We start from the raw sequence: 21,620 nt of genomic DNA on the forward strand, positions 1-21,620 counted from the left end.
AGGGGAGGAAAATGAGAAGGGCCAGGGTAAGCTGATTTGACTTATACAGGAAGAACAGAGAGCAGATATAGGAAGAAGGAAAAATCCTTTGGGAAAGAAGGAGCAAAAGAGGAGAGAGAAATGCCAGAGTCGGCTGAGCTGGGGGAAATCTGGGGGGTGTGAAGAGGAAAAAGAGGACAGAGATTCAGGGGAAGCCGAGGACAGGCAGGACATTTGAGGCATGTTTAGAGAGAGAGAGAGAGACATGGGAGGCTTTGTAGGATTATTAAACTTTAGGGATGCCTGGGTGGCTCAGTGGTTGAGCATTGGCTGGGGGCATGATCCCAGAGTCCTGGGATCAAGTTCCTCATTGGGCTCCCCACAGGGAGCCTGCTTCTCCCTCTGCCTACATCTCTGCCTCTCTCTCTCTGTGTCTCTCATGAATAAATAAATAAAACCTTTTAAAAACAAATAAATAAAAATAAAATGCAGCAGGTCAAGGGCTCAAACACACCATGATGGCCCTGGTCCCTAGCAGGCGTGGCTGCAGGGCAGGGAAGCCACCCATTGGATATGTCCCTGAATGTATTGTTCTTTGTGGTGGTTCCAAGTTTCAAGCCTGAACAAGGGTGATAGAGAATTACAGCCTTCTTTGACTTCATGATCAGGGGTCACGGGTCCCATGAGGTACGATACAGAGACGACCACTCTGGGCATCCCTGAGATGGGTCATAAACTTTCTAGACATCCACGCAGAGCTCATTTATGTTATTCAAAGCTTCCTGTATCCAAAAGAAATCTCATAAAAAGTCAACTAAATCACTCATACATTTTAAGACATTTCCTATACTTTTGACACTGGTCAAAATCATACTAAAATGCAAAAAAAAAAAACAAAAAAAAAAACAACCAACTTCAAAGTCAAAGGAAATGTCTTTGCTTATATTTATTTATTTTTTTAATTAATTAATTTATTTATTTATGATAGTTACAGAGAGAGAGAGAGGCAGAGACACAGGCAGAGGAAGAAGCAGGCTCCACGCACCGGGAGCCCGATGTCTCCAGGATCGCGCCCTGGGCCAAAGGCAGGGGCCAAACCACTGCGCCACCCAGGGATCCCGTCTTTGCTTATATTTATGGCCAGGTGGGTATTCTCCATTGTGAACTGACAGGCTTTAATATCTGATGCAAGCATCTGAACACCCATATATTTTAAAACTTTTCCTTTTTCTTTGTTTTTGGTCCTGTAATATTCACTGGTTTAAGTGGTCCCCAAAGTGCCATGGGATAGTTTTATATCGGAATTATATTTGGAAATAGAGTCGGAGGAATTCATAAAGCCTGAACCATAGGCTTATGTTACTTTTTAGTTTTAGAGACAATTCCCATCAGATTTCTTTGTCTGATTTTTGTGTATCCTCATAAAGCCAGGAGCTAAATAAAGAAAAAAATAAGTAAACTTTGTTTCCTTCTTGTGCTCCAACCCTCACACCCATCTCATTTTTACTCTGTTGCAGGATGCTGTAATTCCCTAAACCTCCAGCCCCTTGTGCAGTGCACAGAACAAACTGTATTGTCCCCTTCTTTCTGCCGAGACAAAACAAAGCAAATAAAGTGAATCCCTTGCCCATGAAACAAATGCTCCTGACAGGGTTGACATTTAGATGTCGAAGCCCCCCCACTCACAGATCTCTCTGCATGATGCAGACCCAAGGGCAGAGAACCTGAAGTACATTCGCCAGCCCGAGGGCACACAAAGCACCTATTCCCACAGTCTTAAAAGATTTACTGCAGGACGAGTTACAAGTACAAACATTCACCCAAATTCCTCCCACCCCCACTCTATCCTCAGGAGAGAACAGGCCTTGTAAATGTGTGCCTATGGGGCCCCGAGATGTTTTCAAGGGAAACGGCTAGAACTTGCATTCCCATCTATATTTCAGGGGCAACTTCCACACCACTTACAAGAAATAATTTTTTTTTTGCCCTGAATGGAAAAAAATGTTCATGCAGAAAGTTTAAAAATGCAAAAAAAAAAAAAAAAAAAAAAAAGAGATCTGATAAAGGAAAATCACAGAATTCTAAAATTTTTGGTGGTAAATCCTTCTAGGATGCTTTTATGCATGTTTATATTTATGGAATATATATATGATGGGGAAAAAGTGACTCCACGTTTGCTAGATAAATTGATTTTTTTGAATTAACTATATGTCATGGAAATGTTCCCACTTTATTCGATATTATTTCGTATGAGCATTTGAAATGGCGATTTGAAATGGTTGCATTAAAGGGGCACTATGATTTATTTAACCAATTTAAATTAATCCCCATTGCTGGACATTAATCCCAATTTTCTGTAATTAAAATCAATACTTCTGAGGTATCTTTGTATAAACTTCAGTAATATGTTATTTGGCCTAAGTTAGGGGATGTGGAAATGCCAGGTCACAGAGCATGCCCATTTTAGGGATTTTTGACAACTTTAAATGTCAATTTTCAGTGTTCCTAGTCTTGCTAATATTGCAAATTATTTTAATAAAAATACTTTGCCAATGTGATAAAAGAAAACAATGGTTTCACTGTGTTTTTACTATGAATTTATATGATTGCTAATGAGATTGAAGGGCTTTCTTCACTGTTCATTAACCATTTATATTTTTCTTTTCTTTTCTTTTCTTTTTTTTTAAGATTTTATTTATTTATTCATGAGCCTGATGCTGGACTCCTCCAAGGTCCCTGGGACCATGACCTGAGCTGAATGAAGGCAGACTCTCAACCACTGAGCCATCTTGGTACCCTATTTTTCTTTTTGTTTTGACTATATCCTTTCTTTAGTTTTTTTGCAAATACTTGTCTTTTTCTTACAGATACAGAAGACCTCCTCACATGTTCAGGATAGTAATCCCCCGCCCCCTTTTTTTTTTTCTTGATAGTAACTCTTTTGACAGAACATGAGAGACTCCTAACTCTGGGAAACAAACAAGGGGCAGTGGAAGGGGAGGTGGGCGGGGGGATGGGGTGACTGGGTGACGGGCACTGAGGGGGGCACTTGACGGGATGAGCACTGGGTGTTATGCTATATGTTGGCAAATCGAACTCCAATAAAATAATATACAAAAAGAAGGATGGTAACCCTTTGTTAATATATTGGCAAGTTTTTCCAGGCTTGCCATTTGCCTTAATTATATTTATGATTTTTTTTAATGTACAGAAGTATTTTATTTTTATGTTTTATGCAGTAGAAACTATTAATCTTTATGTTTTCTAGCTTAGCCTGTATAGGCTTACAAAGTCTTCTCTGTAAGTCCCACAGACTTTTGTCAATAAATCATAGCCATGTACTATACTGTCTTGTCATAGCTCTTCTATTTTTGTGCAAGGTCAATAGAGACTCAAGGCCAGGAAGAGCTCTTATGCTTACTTTCTGCTTACATGTCCTGTGCTTAGTCGATTACAATTCATTCACTAAAAACATATTTTAAGGGATGCCTGGGTGCCTCAGTGATTGAGCATCTGCCTTTGGCTCAGGGCGTGATCCCAAGGTCCTGGAATCGAGTCCCACATCCGGCTCCCTGCATGGAGCCTGCCCCTCTGCTTCTCTCTGTTTCTCATGAATAAATAAATTCTTTAAAAATATATATATTTTAATTGACCACCTCCTGTATTCCAGGATTATCAAATGTAGATGACATAGACACCTGTACACAACTACTTCTTTGTGAATTTTACCAGCATGGACTGAGTAATTTGCGTGAGAACATGCAGCGACAAGGGCGGGAAGGGAAGCGGATGAATTTTTTTAAAGTCCCTGCCCCTTGGAAATTTAAAGTTTAATGCACCCTTGAGGTTTTAAAGAAACGAGATTTAGAAGGCATGTGAATAACTGCAATACAAGGGAGAAAATATAAGTAGCTTGGGAGATGGGTAAAACTTCTCAGCACTCCCACACTGGGGATCATGGAGGGCCTGTAGAGAAAGTTGCCTCTGAAGTAAGCTTTCCAGATGGGAGTTAAGGAGAGAGCACTCTCTTCCTCCTGCCCTCATGGACGAGGAAGCAGGCACAGTTGACCCAACCTCTCCCTGTAGTACTATAAAAAAAGGTTACCAGTGAAATATGTTTGTATCAACCCACAATGCCCAGAGGAGGAGCTCAGAGAAAAGAGTTAGCACTTCTTGGTACTGCCTTTGGCATTTACAATTGTTTGTGGTATTGTGGGGGGTGTAGATAATTTTCTTTGTTACATAGTTAAATCTTCTCATTTTGTGTTTTCCAAAGATGGCTGCACTAATATATATCCCACCTCACATGCTCTTCTTAGAATGTGACTGTAACAGGTTTCATTGAGAGATGGAGTCTATGTTCCCTCCCACTGAGCCTGGGTGGGCTTCCCTAATTGCTCAACCAGTAGAATGTGTCAGAAGTGCTGCTGCATGATATCCAAGGCTAGGTCCTAAAAAGCACTCCTAGCTGGCTCTCCTCTCTCTTGAGACGCTTGCTCTCTAAACCCAGCCCAACGTTGTGAGGAAGTCCAGGCCACACGAAGGCCACACAGGTCTCATCAACAACCCCTGCCAGGTTCCTGGTCAACAGCAAGACCAGTGAACAGGAGGAGTTGAGGCTCATGATGTGATTTACATCTTGGAACAAGTCTCCTGAAGATTTGGGGTGGGGGTGAGGGGGGTGGGGGGGTGGGCAACAGATCAGGCAGGGAGGCAGGGAGAAAGATGGCAGGCTATAGCCATAACCCAGCACAGAGATGATGTGGTTAGGGTATAGCAGTGGGGTAGGTGAGAAGTAGTCCTATCTGGGAAATGCTGTGAAGGTAGAGTTGATGAGATTTGCTGATGGATTGATGGGAGTTGGGAGGCAAAGAGAGGAGTCAGTGATAATGCCTGGATTGTTAGCCTGAGCAGTTGAGTATTGGGTAAGTGATGGTGTCATTTATTCAGATGAGAACAGCTGAGGGAAGAGCAGCTTTTCAAGGCAGGATAGTCAATAATTTGATCCTGGGTGTGTTCTAGGAAGAGCCTGTTAGACATCCAAATGGAAAAGCTGACTAAACAGTGGGAATTGTGAGTCTAGGGCTCAGAGTAGTTTAAGCTGGAGATACAAATGTGGGAATCATGGCATACAGATGGCATTCCAGATATTATTGCCGTGTAAGAAATCACCCCAAAACTTGGCTGTTTTAAGTGGGGTCAGGACAGGTTCTTGCATTGACCATTGGCTGGGCCCAGAACCAGGCCTCTCTAAGGGGCACTACCTGGGGGCTCAACTGAGCTCAACTCCTCAGTCCCACAAAGACGATCAGTCAGTACCTCCAGGCTCTCAAGTGCTCAGTCTTCCATAACACAAGGCAGGGGGGATGGTGGTGGCCATAGATGCCTCCTATAGAGAGGGGGTGGCCCCAACCCAGAAAAACCTTCCTTTTAGATTTATTTTATTTTATTTTATTTTATTTTATTTTATTTTATTTTATTTTATTTTATTTGACAGAGAGCACAAGCAGGGGAAGCAGCAGGCAGAGGGAGAAACAGGCTCTCGGCTGAGCAGGGAGCCCAACTCTGGACTTGATCCCAGGAGCTATAGGAGCCTCCATTTTACTCAACTTAAAAGAAAACTTAACATCCAAACAGTAGCATCTCGATTTAAACTTAACCGGACTTCAGTTTCCTTTAAAGGTACTTGGTGAATGTTGTCTTACATCCTGGAGCATTTCCTAAACTAGGAGAATCCAAAGGTAACGATGTTCTCACCTCCAGGAAACGAAACTGCCAGAAGTTCCCTAAATGGCAGGTCCCGGAGAACAGCGCAAAATAGTTAAGTCCCTCTTCACAGAGACCCCACTAGAATAGTTAAACAGTCCGTGTGTTAGAGCTGGAAGGTCCAGGATTGTGTAGCTGCCTCGCTGAAACGGGTTCTAGGCTCTCCGGAGTCCTAAAGAATGAGGCTGTTCCTGTTGCTCCTGCTCATGCAAATGATGCCCCTATTACACCCAGCAGCGCTTAACTACTAAGCTCAAAACAACCACATAGCAATTGGGCCCACTCTAGGGGGTGGAGTAGGTCCCCTCGCTGTTTTGTGGTTTTATGCAATTCGTAGGTTGTGTACAAGAAGACTTGACCTGGGGCAGGCAGCAAGAAATGTGTAATTAGAAACACTTCCCAAGGAAATTACGGTGACAAGTGGAGGCTTGAGGATTTGCGCGGGAGCCCGGAGCCGCAGATCCTCATTATAGGTACTTGGGAGGCGCAGCTGCTCTGCTGAAAACCGTGTCTAATTGCTGAGCGGCTGGATGCTGGACGCGGGCGGGGAGGCCAGCCCAGGGCCGGAGCCGGGGCCAGGAGGGGTGGCTATGGCAACACAACGCTCCGTTTTTAAACTTTTCATTGCATAGAAAGGAATTGCTTACGTTTTTCTTTTTCTCCCTTTCTCCCTACCAATTTCAGAGTTTGCACCGGCGGTGAATCCCCTCTAGGTCTAACGTTTCCTGGTAGCTAATGACTTTCTGGGTTAAATGCTTTTGGCTTTACCTCCAACCAGTCATTAATTAGGGCTCCAGGAAGCAGTTTCCAATCAAATTATTGTTTAACCAAAATAAAAGAAAATGGACTTTTACTGCTGTCAACAACAATTATCAACCCTCCCTCTGAGTCGAAATGGGGATGGCAAAGTTTTCAAATTTCAGAAGTGTCCCTCTGGGGCTTTCTCTAAATACGTCGAAGTTGCTCTGAGTGCCCTTGAGACCGTTCGCTGTGGGCTGGAAAGATGCTGACCCAGTGGCAGGAAGACTCCAGAAGTTTACACGTTCACCTCCCTGGGTCCCCTGTCATTCTTTGTCAGTGTCCTAACTTTGCTGTTCAGCCAAACGCCCTAAATGCTACCATGGGGGTGCCTGAGGGGGAAAAGACTGCTCCCCTGAGCAGTGGATATGCAAAACCCACAGACGATAATAACCCCAACTCCCTGAGTCCCCACAATGTGCCTGGCAGGTGCTCCGCCGCATGGTTTACGCACACGGTCTCCAGGGAGCTCCATCGGCCCCGTGGGGAGAATTCAATCATTATTCCTGTTTCACAGTTGGGGAAACTGAGATTCAGAGAGGCTAGCTTGGCCAAGATGTACCACATCCTGGTGAGCGGCAGAGCCAGAACTCGATCCCCAGTCTCCCCGTCAGAGCCTTCACTTTTTTTTCTCTAAATGTTATTGTCTACATTTCCTCTGATTTGTTACCTATGTCTTATTTGTGGTAAAATACAGATAACAGAAAATTTACCACCTTCGCCGTTTTGAAGTGTGCCCTTCTGTGGCATTAGGCACCTTTGCACTGGTATGAGGTCATCACCACCATCCATCTGCAGATTTCCATCTTGCAGAACCAAAACTCCGTTCCCCTTGAAATACAGCTCGCCATCCCCTCTTCCTTCACATCAGCCCCCGGCAGCCACCATTCCAATTTCTGTCTCTCTGAATTAGGCTACTCTAGGTCATGGGCTTATACAGTATTTATCCTTTTCGGGCTGGCTTATTTCACCTAGCATACTGTCCTCAAGTTTCACCTACAGGTGTCAGAAGTCCCTTCCTGTCTAAGGCTGAATACATTCCAGTGTGTGTATACAGCACAGGTGTTTGCCATTCACCCCCAGGTGGACACTCAGGTTGCCTCCACCTTTTGGCTGTTGTGAATAATGCTGTTGTGTTTAACTCTTAACCACTAAGATACATTGAGACTTGGAGCGACTCTTAAAGGGGGGCACACAATCCTTGGGTTGCCTAACATCCCAAACTGCCTATCGGCCTGGTAGCATGTGGCCCATCAGCTCATCCAGAAGGCACCACCTTGAGGGAGAAAGGTGCCTGAGGCCAAAACCACTTGCAGTTTGGCTACCTGGAGCTCCACAGCTCCTACTGGCTTCTTCCACCTGGTGGCTCCCAGTGGGGTCAGGGGTGAGCAGTGGTTCCCTTTCCCTACCATAGGGGCTTTGTGGAAGTGTGAGGGGCATTCCGGATCGTTCTATGGCCTGGTTTGGGGGCACTACTGATATCTAATGTGTAAGGCCAGAGACACACAATAGGCTCCCTGCCATGTGTGAGGCAGTAGCCCACAACAAAGAACTGTTCTGCATCCTGAATCACTTGCAAATGTCCCATTAAAATGTATCTTGTAAGTGAAAACCTCATTATAATTATCTGAGCCTGAAACCTAATTATGTTTTACAAATGAACACGCAGTAATTTTGCATGGTTTTTATATGATTTTCCAGGAATGCAACTATTGAGTCAATTGAGAGAGACTGCCTTTTATACTTGTAACTTTACCTAGAGTTGTTCACTATTTTGGAAAATTCACTGCGACACGATTCCCGGTATTTTGGTTGCAAAAAAGTATATACAACTTTATCAGTTACATTCATTTGAGTTTTTTCTTTCAAGTTTCTATTTAAATTCCAGTTAGTTAACATCCATGGTAAAATTGGTTTCAGGTATAGAATTCAGTGATTTATCAGTTACATACAACACCTAGTGCCCATCACAGTAAGTGCCCTCCATAATGCCCATCACCCATCTAACCCATCCCCTACCCCCCTCCCCTCCAGCACCCCTCAGTTTGTTCTCTATAGTCAAAACTCTCTAATGGCTGGGATGCCTGGATGGCTCAGCGGTTGAGCGCCTGCCTTTGGCTCAGGTCGTGATCCTGGATTCTTGGGTTCGAGTCCTACATCGGGCTCCCTGCATGGAGTCTGATTCTCTCTCTGCCTGTGTCTCTGCCTCTCTCTCTCTTTGTGTCTCCCATGAATAAATAAATGAGATCTTTTTTTTTTAATTTTTATTTATTTATGATAGTCACAGAGAGAGAAAGAGAGAGAGGCAGAGACATAGGCAGAGGGAGAAGCAGGCTCCATGCACCGGAAGCCCGATGTGGGATTCGATCCCAGGTCTCCAGGATCGCGCCCTGGGCCAAAGGCAGGCGCCAAACCGCTGCGCCACCCAGGGATCCCCAAATAAATGAGATCTTTAAAAAAAAAAGTCTCTTATGGCTTACGTCCTGATCAGTTACATTTGAATTGGCACATTCAGGAGAGTCTACCTTCAGGAGTAAGTGCCCAATTCATTTTTTAGGTCTTTCCAGTGTAGTCCTGCCCGAGTATTTACATACTGAAATATACACTGTATTACTAAAAATTTCAAGTTTTAAAAAAAAATTCTAGTCTTTTACTTCTTCATTATACACTCAAGGCCATTATACCACTTTTATTTTTAAACATATGTGTTAGTTGATTATATTTGACTATAACTCCTCATCCAAAATTCTTGAGGCCAGACGTGTTTCAGGATTCAGAATTTTTCAGATTTTAAAAAAGTAGTGTGGTGCACACACGGTATATTATATAACCCCTCAGTGGGGTCTGAAACAGCATCCTATAATCAAGCACACTAATATTTCTACAGTAAAACATAAATAGACAGCGTGGGATGAGTAAAGTCTATATGTAGCTTTGGAGGTGTTCAGGGCAGATTTTGCTGAAAAAAAAAAAACAAAAACAAAAAACTTTGAGGAGGCCTGGGTGGCTCAGCGGTTGAGCATCTGCCTTCAGCTCAGGGCTTGATCCCGGGGTCCTAAGACCGAGTCCCACATCGGACTCCCCAAGAGGAGCCTGCTTCTCTCTCTGCCTGTGTCTCTGCCTCTCTCTTTCCATGTCTCTCATGAATAAATAAATAAATTTTTTTTTTAAATTTCAAAAACTTTGGATTTTCAGCTTTTGGGATTCTGGATTAGGGATAACAACTTCAATTACATGTGGCTCTCACTTGGCCAAATGAAGAGGAATGAAAAGCCTTTGGCACTGAACCATGGCTCCACCCACCACCTGATGTCAGTTTCCCCCAGGGGGAAACTCCTTCCTTCCTTCCCAAAGCCTCTTCTAGGTTCAAGTGAATGCCAACCTAGAACCTTCTTTCCTGTCTGTCAGCTCCTGGATCTTTATCAAATAACTTTGTCAGGTAAGGCATCACAGGTGGTGCTGCTGGGATGTCTGCCCTGAATCCATCACTGCTCCCAGCCCGGCAAGTGGGAGCCCTGTGTGCTTCCCAGCCGGCCTCCTTGCCTTCCACTCTCATCCCAAAGGTAAGCTGTTCTCTCTGTCTGAAATGCCTGCTTTATCCCCCTTTCCTCTGGGTGAGGGATTCCTTCTTTAAGTCCCAGGTTCAATGTCACCTATTTAGGTGATTTCCCCAAAGCCTCCAAACAGCTAATGGCATCTCTCAGGCAAGATCTCATAACTCTTGGTATGTTCATTCATTACAAAACATATATATATATATATATATTTTTAAAACATTTTATTTATTTATTCATAGAAACACACACACACAGAGAGGCAGAGACACAGGCAGAGGGAGAAGCAGGCTCCATGCAGGGAGCCTGACGTGGGACTCGATCCCGGGTCTCCGGGATCACACCCTGGGCTGGAGGTGGCGATAAACCCACTGAGCCACCAGGGCTGCCCAAAACATATATTTTTGAGTGTCTACTATGTGTCAGGCACTGGACTAGGCTCAAAAATGTGGGCCCTGTATAACCTTGGATTTCACCGGATTGTGTCTCCCAAGGCCTCGCCTCACAGCATAAGACACTCATCAGCCTTCTTTTCTTGGCAATGGAACAGGGGTTCCCTCCAGGGCACCCCTCCCAGGAACAGTTCCGTTCCCACAGAGACAGGAACTCGCATTTGTAGGGCAGTTACTTAATGTGCCAAACACTGCAAAGTTCTCTTCTCTTTAGAAAGGGGACACTTTTCTGGTGTGCCCAGAAGACGGAGTCCCAGAATAAATGTGTCATCTTTCCAGAATGTTAATTTCACTCAAAGATTTGAGAGGGAAAGTTAATCGTGTAAGGTAAGTACTTTAAGACATTTTTTACATGACATCAATTGTTGGAGATATTGTGGAGCAGAGTGCTAAATTAACACATTTTTCTTAATTTAATTTATTAGTGGAAGAGGTAATAATATATGCATGAGACAAAATTTGAAAAACATGAAAAAGAGTTTAGAATGAAACTGTAGCCCTCTGTTCTCCAGCCACCTGGCTTTACTCCCAGGAGGCAACTAGTATTCCCAGGTTCCTGGGAATCCTCCAGGAGATTATCTATAGGTAATACAAGTAAGTGCTTATGTACATGGTTGTCGTTTTGTTTTGTGTAGTACAAATGATAACATAAAACACACACTACTCTGCAACTTGCTCTTTTTAGATAACACTACATCTTGGAGGCCTTTTCATAGCATGTTCATAAAGAATTATGTCATTATTTTAACAGCTGCACAGTATCTCACTGTATGGATGTGCCAGAGTTTCTTAACCAGTTTGATGATGGCTATTTCTAGTAGTTTCCTTGTATAAACAATACCTCAACAAATATGACCCGGAATATTCTTCATCTGTACATATGTTAGCATATCTACAGAAGACTTCCTAAACGTGGATCACAAGGTATGTGGTAGGGTCCAGCTGCCCCAGAAGAGCTTTTCCAATCTCTACTATATCAGAGTCTCTCTTTCCTCATCCCTTAGCCAATACACAACAGACAATAATGTGTTCTCAAACTTTCTGGCCTTGGCCAGTCTGATGTGTAAAAACTTGTATCTCACTAGAGTTTTTATTTGCTTTTCTTAAATTATGTAGAAACTTGAGTATTTTTTTTTTAAGATTTTATTTATTTATTCATGAGAGTTACAGAGAAAGAAAGAGAGAGAGGCAGAGATACAGGCAGAGGGAGAAGCAGGCTCCATGCAGGGAGCCCGACGTGGGACTCGATCCCAGGACCCCAGGACCACGCCTTGGGCTGAAGTCAGGCACTAAACTGCTGAGCTGCCCAGGGATCCCTCTCTCTTTTTTAATATTTGTGATCCATTGGTATTTCTTATTCTAGGAATATTTTTTCATATCATTTGCCTATTTTTCAATTAGATTGTATACTTTTTTGTCAGTATTTAGGAATTTTTTAAAAGATTTTATTCATTTATTCATGAGAGACAGAGAGAGAGACAGAGAGAGAGAGAGAGGCAGAGACACAGGCTCCCCACAAGGAGCCTGGATGTGGGACTCAATCCTGGATCCCAGGATCATGCCCTGAGCTGAAGGCAGCCGCTCAACTGCTGAGCCACCCAGGCGTCCCAGGAATTTCTTTCAATATTTAGGAAAGGTACCTTTTGTGATTTGAATTACAAATATTTCCCTTCAGTATGTTTGTCTTTTGATTTAGTTTGGCCCTTCCCTAAGGCCCTCCCGCCCATATAGTTACTTGTAATTTTTTTTTTTTTTTGGTAGCTGGATTTACCTTTGCTTTTATAGTTTCTGAGTTTTTTCTACCCTCATTCTTTTTTTTTTTAAGATTATTTATTTATTTATTTATTTATTTATTTATTTACTCATTCATAGAGACACAGAGAGAGAAAGAGAGGCAGAGACACAGGCAGAGGGAGAAGTAGGCTCCATGCGGAGAGCCAGGATCACACCCTAGGCTGCAGGCGGCGCTAAACCGCTGCGCCACTGGGGCTGCCCCGTCTACCCTCATTCTTAGAGAGGCTTCTCTCCTACCTGAGATGATTAAAAAAATATTTGCTCATTAATTCATGCCTCCAACGATGTACTGAGGTCTGACTGTGCCAAGCACTGCTTTAGGTGCTGGAGTTGCCCTGCTGAACCAAGCAAACTGTGAATGTGTGTTCTGAGTTCCTAATACTTTTCTTAAGTACTTTCATGGTTTCTTTTTTTTCTTTTTTTTTGCAGTTAAATCTTTCTTCTGTTGGGAACTGAATCTGGTATAAACTGTGAGGGTTCTTTTCTTTTTTATAGATTTTATTTATTTATTCATGAGAGACACAGAGAGAGGCAGAGAGGGAGAAGCCGACTCCCTGTGGGGAGCTTGATATGGGACTCAATCCCAGGACCCTGGGATCATGACCTAAGCCAAAGGCAGTTGCTCAACCACTGAGCCACCAGGTGCCCTGGATCTTTTTTTTTTCCTTCCCAGCTAGCAACCCAGTTGTCCCACCATCACTGACTAAACAATTTAATTTTCTTTACTGATTTGAGATGTCAGTTTTATCACATGCTAAATTCCCATAGTTCGTATATTTTTAAGTTAAAAAGAGGACGTCAAAGAAATGTCCTGCTTTGGAGCACCTGCTTCTCTCTTGCCCATGGAGGGAGGCAGAAGAACCTAATCTGTAGAGGGAAATGAGCGGGAATCAGGCACTGGAGGTTACCGAGCAGGAGAGGGTAAGTCCCCAGGCATTCATGTCCAAGCTTCTCTGTGTGTCTGGCTGGGCTTTAGCTCCTACCCTATTTCCTTGAGACTTTCCTATATCTTTAGAACAAATTCTCCTTAAGCTGTGTTGATAGGGTTTCTGTCATCTGCAATCAAAGGGATCCTAGGAAATGGCTGAACTAGGCCTGATCCTGGAAAGGTTTGTTTCCCAAGTGTTCACTTGGGTGTATCACAAATAGGAGCCAGAAAGCTATTTCAGCTTTGAATTATGCCTCAAAGGGCAAATAGAGTGCGTGATCTTGGCTGGCCTAGGGGCTCCAGTGGTGAGTGTTGCCAGCCATGCACCCTGTGAGCCCATCTGTAACCACATGACTGTGCCCATACCAACTCAATGCCTACTTCCCTTTCAGTGGGATAAAGACAAAAAAAAAAAAAACCTTGTGATTTAGAAAAATAAGATCTTAGGGCACCTGGGTAGCTCAGTCAGTTAAGCATCTGCCTTTGGCTCAGGTCATGGTCCCAGGGTCCTGGGATTGAGTCTCCTGTTGGGCTTCCTGCTTAGTGGGGAGTCTGCTTCTCCCTCCCTCTCTGCCCCTCCCCACCGCTTGTACTCTCTCTCTCTCAAATAAATAAATAATCTTTTTAAAAAAATAGAAAGAAAAATAAGACCTTAGCCTTTCCATGAGGCCACTGTGTGATGGTGTAGGACAAGGACTCATGCCAAAATTTAGCCTGCATTTTCCCCTCTCACGTGTTCTCTTCTCCCTAGAGTACTCTTGGTTCTTTCAGGAATTACAGCTGCACCCCATCCCCCTGCTGTTGGAAATCTGGAAGCCAGTTTCTCCTTAATGTCTCTTGCACTTGACCCTACTTTTCCATTGTCTCTGCCAATCCCAAGTCTTACTGCCTGTTGTAATAGTCCTACATTATTGCCCCCGTGCCTTTGCATGACCCAAAATGTTCCTTCTCACATGTACACTAGAGTCCAAGTTCAAATATCACCTTCTCTGTGGGGCTTCCTTGACCTCTAGGATTTGGCTGTTCCCTGCTGACGCAGACCTCCACCCTGAGATATTAGAGAAGGAACTATGCAGGGATCAGCTGTGTGACCAGAGGCACGTCACCATGCTTAACTTTTCTGAGCCTGTGTCTTTATCCATCAGGCAGGATAAACAGCAGGGCTGTGCTGAGAATTCAATAAACTAGCATGTAGAAATGACTATTTCAGGACTTGCACGTAAAAGGGAACCCACTCTTGTTCCTTTTGCTCTATCTCCCCAATTTTCTCAGCAGGTTGTTAACTCTTTAAGGCCTGGGACTTTGCCTCACTTTGAGTGCCTAGCAGAAAGCATGGCATAGAGCAGCTTAATAAACATATAAATGGAAGAATGAATAAATATCCCTCTTCACTCCTTTAGACTCTCTGTTCAACCCCAAATGCACATTTGCCAAATTAATGCTCTGTCCATTTGGCTCTTGACACGTTACTTCTTGTTTAAAAATCATCTATGGGGGCGTCTGGGTGGCTCAGTCAGTTAAGCATCTGTTTTTGGGTCAGGTCTTTTTTTTTTTTTTTTTAAATATTTTATTTATTTATTCATGATAGTCACAGAGAGAGAGAGAGAGGCTCAGAGACACAGGCAGAGGGAGAAGCAGGCTCCGTGCACCAGAGCCCGACGTGGGATTCGATCCCGGGTCTCCAGGATCGCGCCCTGGGCCAAAGGCAGGCGCCAAACCGCTGCGCCACCCAGGGATCCCTTGGGTCAGGTCTTGATCCTGGTCCTGGGATGGAGCCCAGCAACAGGCTCTCTGCCAGGGTGGGGGTTGTGGGGGTGGGAGGTGCTTGCTTCTCCCTCTCCTTCTTCCTATTGCTTCCCCTGCTTGTGCTCTGTCTCTGTCAAATAAATAAATAAATTTTTAAGAAAATCATCTATGGCTCTCTACTACCTATAGGCCCAAATTCCTTATTTTATCTTATTTATTTATTTTTAAGATTTTATTTTTAGAACACCTGGGTGGCTCAGTGATTGAACATCTGCCTTCAGCTCAGGGCGTGATCCCGGGATCCGGGATTGAGTCCCACATTGGGCTCCTTGCACAGAGCCTACTTCTCCCTCTGCCTGTGTCTCTGCTTCTCTCTGTGTGTGTCTTTCATGAATAAATAAATAAAGTCTTAAAGAAAGAAGATTTTATTTTTAAGTAATCTCTATACCCAACTTGGGGCTGAGACTCACAACTCTGAAATCAAGAGTCACATGCTCTGCTCACTGAACCAGCCAGGCGCCCCTCAAATTCCTTATTTTAGATTCAAGGGTTTCATGATGTGGCCCCTATATTCTGTTTTTCAATTTTATATCCCACTATTCACTGCTACAATTCTTTCAATGTAACCGTTCTGGCCAGTGTACTCATTCCCAGGCACATCCAAAAAGTCCTTTCCTTTCTTATCCTTCATTCATTCTCAGCCCCCTTACCAAAAGGCATTTCCTTCATCTGCATCCTACTCAACAGCAGCAGAGAAAGCTAGATGCCACTTAATATCCATAAAGAAACAGAAAAAAGTCCCCAATAATTCCACCATTTCTTTGGGCACATTTTATTCCAGAATTTATTTCCATGCATTTAAAAATATTTTTAAAAATTGTTAATTGAGAGGCACAGTTCCTACAATGACCACACGCTTATTTATACTTAAACAAAACAAGCAAATAAAAATCACCATAATCCTGCTGGCCAGTGATTTAACTCTGGTCACAATGTAGCCTTTAGATACATATTAGTATTTAAAACAATAATTCGGGATCCCTAGGTGGCGCAGCAGTTTGGCGCCTGCCTTTGGCCTAGGGCGTGATCCTGGAGACCCAGGATCGAATCCCACATCGGGCTCCCGGTGCATGGAGCCTGCTTCTCCCTCTGCCTGTGTCTCTGCCTCTCTCTCTCTCTCTGTGACTATCATAAATAAAATAAAAATTAAAAAAAAAAAAAAAAAACAATAATTCCATTCATTGTTTACAAAGTTGAGATACTGTGATCTCTCTAGTTTCTATTCTGCTTTATTTGGTTAGCATTATTTAAAAAAAAAAAACATTGTTCATGTCATTAAGAAAGCTCAGTAAAGATAATCTTTTCAAAAATAGAGGCACAGTATCCCATTGTTTGAGTAAACCATAATTTACTTAGTGTTTCCAATGTTCACATTTAGGGCTACTTTTTTCAAGTTTCCTTTATGTAAAATAATGCTGCAATGAATATTTTTGTGCATAAATCTTTGACCTTGTTTCTCAATAGCTTCTGAGGATTATTACATTAACTACATTACTGGGAGCCTGGCTGGCTTAGTTGGAAGAGCATGCAATTCTTCATCTCAGGGTCCTGAGATCAAGCCCCACATTGGGTGTGGAGCCTACCTAAAAGAAAAAAAAACAAAAAAAAACAAAAAGCAACAACACATTTCTGGAGTGCTTACCATGTACCAAGCATTTACTGTACTGTTAGTGCACTGAATCCTCATAACAATGCTAAAAAGTAGATAGTATTCCCATTTCACATATGACAACACTGAAGTACAAATCAGTTACATGCTCTATATACTCAAAGCATAATAGTGGGGGCAAAATTTAACCTAGCCAGTATGACCCCAAAGCTCATGCTCTCTCTCTATCATGAACTTTTTTTTTTTTTAAGATTTTATTTATTTATTCGTGATAGACATAGGAGAGAGAGAGGCAGAGACACAGGCAGAGGGAGAAGCAGGCTCCACGCAGGGAGCCCGACCCGGGACTCGATCCTGGGACTCCAGGATTACGCCCTGGGCCAAAGGCAGGCGCTAAACCACTGAGCCACCCAGGGATCCCCTATCATGAACTTTTTTTTTTTTTTTTTATAGATTTTTTTTTATTTATTTATTCATGATAGTCACACAGAGAGAGAGAGAGAGAGAGAGGCAGAGACACAGGCAGAGGGAGAAGCAGGCTCCATGCAGGGAGCCCGACGTGGGATTCGATCCGGGGTCTCCAGGATCGCGCCCTGGGCCAAAGGCAAGCGCCAAACCGCTGCGCCACCCAGGGATCCCTATCATGAACTTTTTAAAGCTCTTCATACATATTGCTACCGGACTTTCCAGAAAGGTTGTTCGAATCGACACCACCGGCAGTATGAGTGTCTATTACTCTTAATCATCTGTCTTTCTTCCTTCCTTGCTTCCGTGCTCTTTCCTTCTTTCTTTTTCTTTTTGAAATATTTTATTAATTTATTTGAGAGAAAGAGAGAGTACACGCAGAGGGGAGGACCAGAGGAGAAAGAAGGAGAAGGAGATAATCTCCAGCAGACACCCTGCTGAGTGCAGAGCCCAGACAACAACCGACTTGGGTCTTCATCCCAGGACCCTGAGATCCTGACCTGAGCCAAAACCAAGAGTTAGATGCTAAATGGACTGAGCCACCCAGGTGCACCATTAATAGTCCTTCTTTCGAGGGATTGCCAGGCATTAGCATTTCACCTTCTGTGAGTCCTCTCTTCATGTCATTTGGGCACTTACCAGTCAAGGTTACCATGGATCACCAATCGGCCCAGCTGAACTTCCCAGTGGCAGGCAAAGTGGTGCTGTTTCTCCCAGAATCTGGGCACATCCAACCCAGTCTGATGTGACAATGACCTAAGGAAATGCAAACACTATAAAATAATGCTGTTATGGGGGTTTGGGGGGGACAGAGAGCCCTGTAGGCCTGCCTGTTTATTCAGAGTTTAGAGGAGCCTTCATCCGAGGCCTGTGCTCGCAGGCCGTATGTCTGTTGCATGTTTAGCAGCTGTGATTACAGGAGAAGTGCTTTCTTCTTTGTTCATGAGCTAGCTGTGCATGCATACCAGTATAATTTTTTTCAAAATGGTTTAATTTCAAAGAAAATGAAATGAAGAGTTTGCTATGATTTAGGTATAAAGGTACTACAACAAAGATAATACATTGATTTTTTTTTTCTTTAAAATACTAATACCATAAGAACTCCTCAGTTGGATGAGGGGTGGCATTATGGGCATGAACAATGCCCTGCTGGAAGCCTGAGGACATCTCATGGAAGCATCTGAAATGTATTTACCTAACACAGTCTGATGCCAGATTTCTATCATGTCCTCTGCCCACTTGCTCAATAGCATGCCTCTCTGGGGTTCCTTGTAGAAAGACACACACAGCCACCACTCACAATCACCCACTATGTGCTAGACACTTGGGAAATGTTTTACACATGCCGTGGGCTCTAACCCGCACATGTAAGGTAGGTAGGACTTGCTTTTGCCTTGAGATGGAGAAGCTGAGGCCCAGGGGTCATGGGGTTAGAGAGAGAGTTGGGATCTACAAATTCAAGCCTGTGTCCTTTGGCTGTGGCCTCCTCCTGTTATGTTTGTGGGATCGGCCACTTCACCCTAGATGGCTCTCTCTTCTCCTTAAGCTTCATTTCTGATGGATTCCTGATGGATTCCTGATGGATCAGAGGAATTTGAAGAGTAAAGACATTTGCACTATTGTCTTTGGATATCTACCCTAAAAACATTGTGGATATGAGGAAGGGTTTTACTGAAACACATCTCTCCAGATTCATGAGATACCTAAATCCATCCTTGGCTTGAACTATTGCCCTTAATAAATTAGTAACACAGGCTTATGTGACTATTCATACAGTCTAAGGACGTGCCCCATCACCTATGTTTCTCAGCTTCTCATATAAGTTATAAAAGCCTGGAGGCCCTACATCATCCGAGGCAGGGACTGTAGTAAAATACCATTCTCCCTCTGTCCTCCGCATAGTGTGAGGGGTCTGGAGGCAAAATGCTCCTATGTGGGCCTAGGTGTGGACAGTGGCAGGGTCTGCAGGTACCAACCACGGAGGGAAGGGCAGGACTTCATGCACGACAAGGAGACTTGGAGGATCGCACTATGGCAGGAAGTCGCAGGAATGCATCTTCCCTGGGCATCTCCTGTGTAGGAAGAGGAGGGTGTCTTAAGTGGCTGGTGGTAGGGGCAAAGGCTGAAATAACCTCTGTTTTAGGAGGTATGCTGGGGTTTAGCTGAACCCCATGCCTACACTCTTTCTTTCAAATACTGATGCATTTTCGGTGACAATATGGACGTAGCTTTCTTTGCCATTAGTTTGAGGGCTCCAGGACAGGATCACACTCCGTTCTCCTTGGTATTCACAGAGCCTAACACAGAACCTAGCATGGGATTGGCATTTAGTAAATACTGAGATGAGGACCATGAGTAAGTCACCTTTTATGATCTGCTATATGTGACTCTATGTACTCACTGACTTCAATTCTTCTTTAAATATCTGAGCTTCTAGTCAAGTCGAATTTAGATGTTGCATTTGGTCTCAGATGTCCTGGAGAAATTAAGGAAGGAAATTAAAGTATCTGTGCCAAATTGTAAAGGGAAAACAGTGACACCCCTCGTAACTCACTGCCCGTCTCCCTGACCAAGAGAAGCGAGAGAAACCATCAAAAATCCCCATGGGAAAGGTAATTGCAGGGAGAAGAGCCGGGGTGTTGAGGGCCATGTCTTGGGCATTCTCCACTTTTACTCTTGGCAACGGAACTTTCATTTGACGAAGGGAAGCAGCAGTTTCCCACAGGCACTCTGCCTGTATTTTAGACCTACTAGCCTGGTGTGAGTTCTCGCCGTGCGCAGCAGCCTGGGCTTTTACGGAACATGCAGTAATAGAATCTGATCCAAACTGAAGGTGGCATCTGAAGTTTCTCGTGGTCTTGCCTCTCTGGCAGGACTAGTGAAAACAACAAAAACGTGGAACCTAAGATACTCTGGTCTTTGTTGTGTGTACCTTTTTTTATTTTGCGTTTTTCTAATAATAGCTGCCTACTTAAGATCCTCTGCTAGTTACATAATTTATATGATCACGAACCCCCACAACTCTGCAAGGTAAAATATTATGAAACCTACCTTTACAGATGGAGCAATCCATGCAAAAGGTTTATAATCTTCCCAAGCTGGGGCCCCCAAAGATCACAAGTCTGAAAGAACCTGAGCTGGCAGCAGAGCCCCTTGTTTCCACAGTGTCAGATGGCTTTTGTTCTGAGCGCCATCCACAGTCATCTCTTTTTTTTTTTTTTTTTCACAGTCATCTCTAAGCTAATCTTCAGACCTCTTGTTCTGCAGAATTATTTTTTTTAAAGGGTCAGTGATTATTTGTAGGTTCTTTTTCTAATTGACTCCCATCCATGTCAATCAAAACCGTTGATGCATGCAGAAAAAGTTTTCAGAATGGGTACTGAAAAGGGGCAATATGAAACAGGGTGGGGGTGGGGGGATCCAAAACACAAAAAACCTTGGCAGATCAAGAATTACATTTCAAGTTCCAGTCCTCTTTGCTTGAAATCCAGGGAGGAATTTGCATGCAGAACTTCCTCTCTCTGAGGTGTCCTTTCCCTTTGCTCCTTAGCATCCAGGTCAGTTGAAATTCTGGCTCTTGGGCAGCCCCGGTGGCCCAGCGGTTTAGCGCCGCCTTCAGACCGGGGCGTGATCCTGGGGACCCAGGATCGAGTCCCACATGGGTCTCCCTGCATGGAGCCTGCTTCTCCCTCTGCCTGTGTCTGCCTCTCTCTCTGTGTCTCCCATGAATAAATAAAATCTTAAAAAAAAAAAATTATGGCTCTTACCTCAGGCCTCCCCCGCAGGACCTCACTTCAAATAAAAGGGTCCTGCCTCATATTTTGATAACCTTCACAGTACTAGTGGGATTGCTCATTTGAGCACTTAATCAGAGTCTGCCTCCCATTTTTATTTAAATGTGCCCTGAGCTTTGGCTTTGTTTTCCACTATTTTTGCTCTAGGGGGCACAAGGGCAAAGGACTGCGCTTTTTTTTTTTTTTTTTTTTCCTAGAGCGGTGGTGCTATGTTTCACTGTTCCACAATAATATTTAATTAGTGATTAAGTAGTTGAAAAATAAGTGAATTTGGAATAAACCCGGGAGTAGGCAGATTGTGCTGGTAGAAATAATAACTGACTTTTTTAGAAACGATTTTATTTATTTATTTAAGGGGGGGTGGAGAGAGAGAGAGCTCAAGCACATGTATAAGCAGGGATGAGGGGCAGAGGGAGAGGGAGATGCACACTCCCCACTAAGCAGGGAGCGGGACTCTGGGGTCCATCCCAGGACCCTGAGATCATGACCTGAACCGAAGGCAGATGCTTTACCGACTGAATCATCCAAGTGCCCCAACAATTTACATTTTTAAAAGTACTTTAAGGTTTACAAATACGTCTGAATCGGTCTCATTTGTACCTCGGGATAACCTGCAAAGGGAACTGGCTTGGAGAAGTTGCTCTTGAAACTCAGATCCTCTTCCTCCAAAGTTTG

General features: G+C 43.7%; 1 long non-coding RNA gene across 5 annotated transcripts in view; it reads right to left on the reverse strand.

The window, feature by feature from the left end:
• Positions 1–21,620, reverse strand: part of LOC140635062 (uncharacterized) — a 70,399-nt gene that overhangs the window by 45,208 nt on the left and 3,571 nt on the right. For 4 of the 5 annotated variants that reach the window (XR_012032409.1, XR_012032407.1, XR_012032411.1 and 1 more), the window contains 2 exons: positions 19,128–19,223; positions 17,791–17,907 (listed from right to left, as the gene is read on the reverse strand). This is a non-coding gene — a long non-coding RNA (uncharacterized lncRNA). Of the gene's footprint in view, positions 1–17,790; positions 17,908–19,127; positions 19,224–19,552; positions 19,628–21,620 lie in introns of all 5 variants that reach the window. The other variant, XR_012032408.1, reaches the window with a different exon arrangement.

The sequence above is a fragment of the Canis lupus genome, chromosome 6 (assembly GCF_048164855.1).
Source record: "Canis lupus baileyi chromosome 6, mCanLup2.hap1, whole genome shotgun sequence".
NCBI lineage: Eukaryota > Metazoa > Chordata > Mammalia > Carnivora > Canidae > Canis > Canis lupus.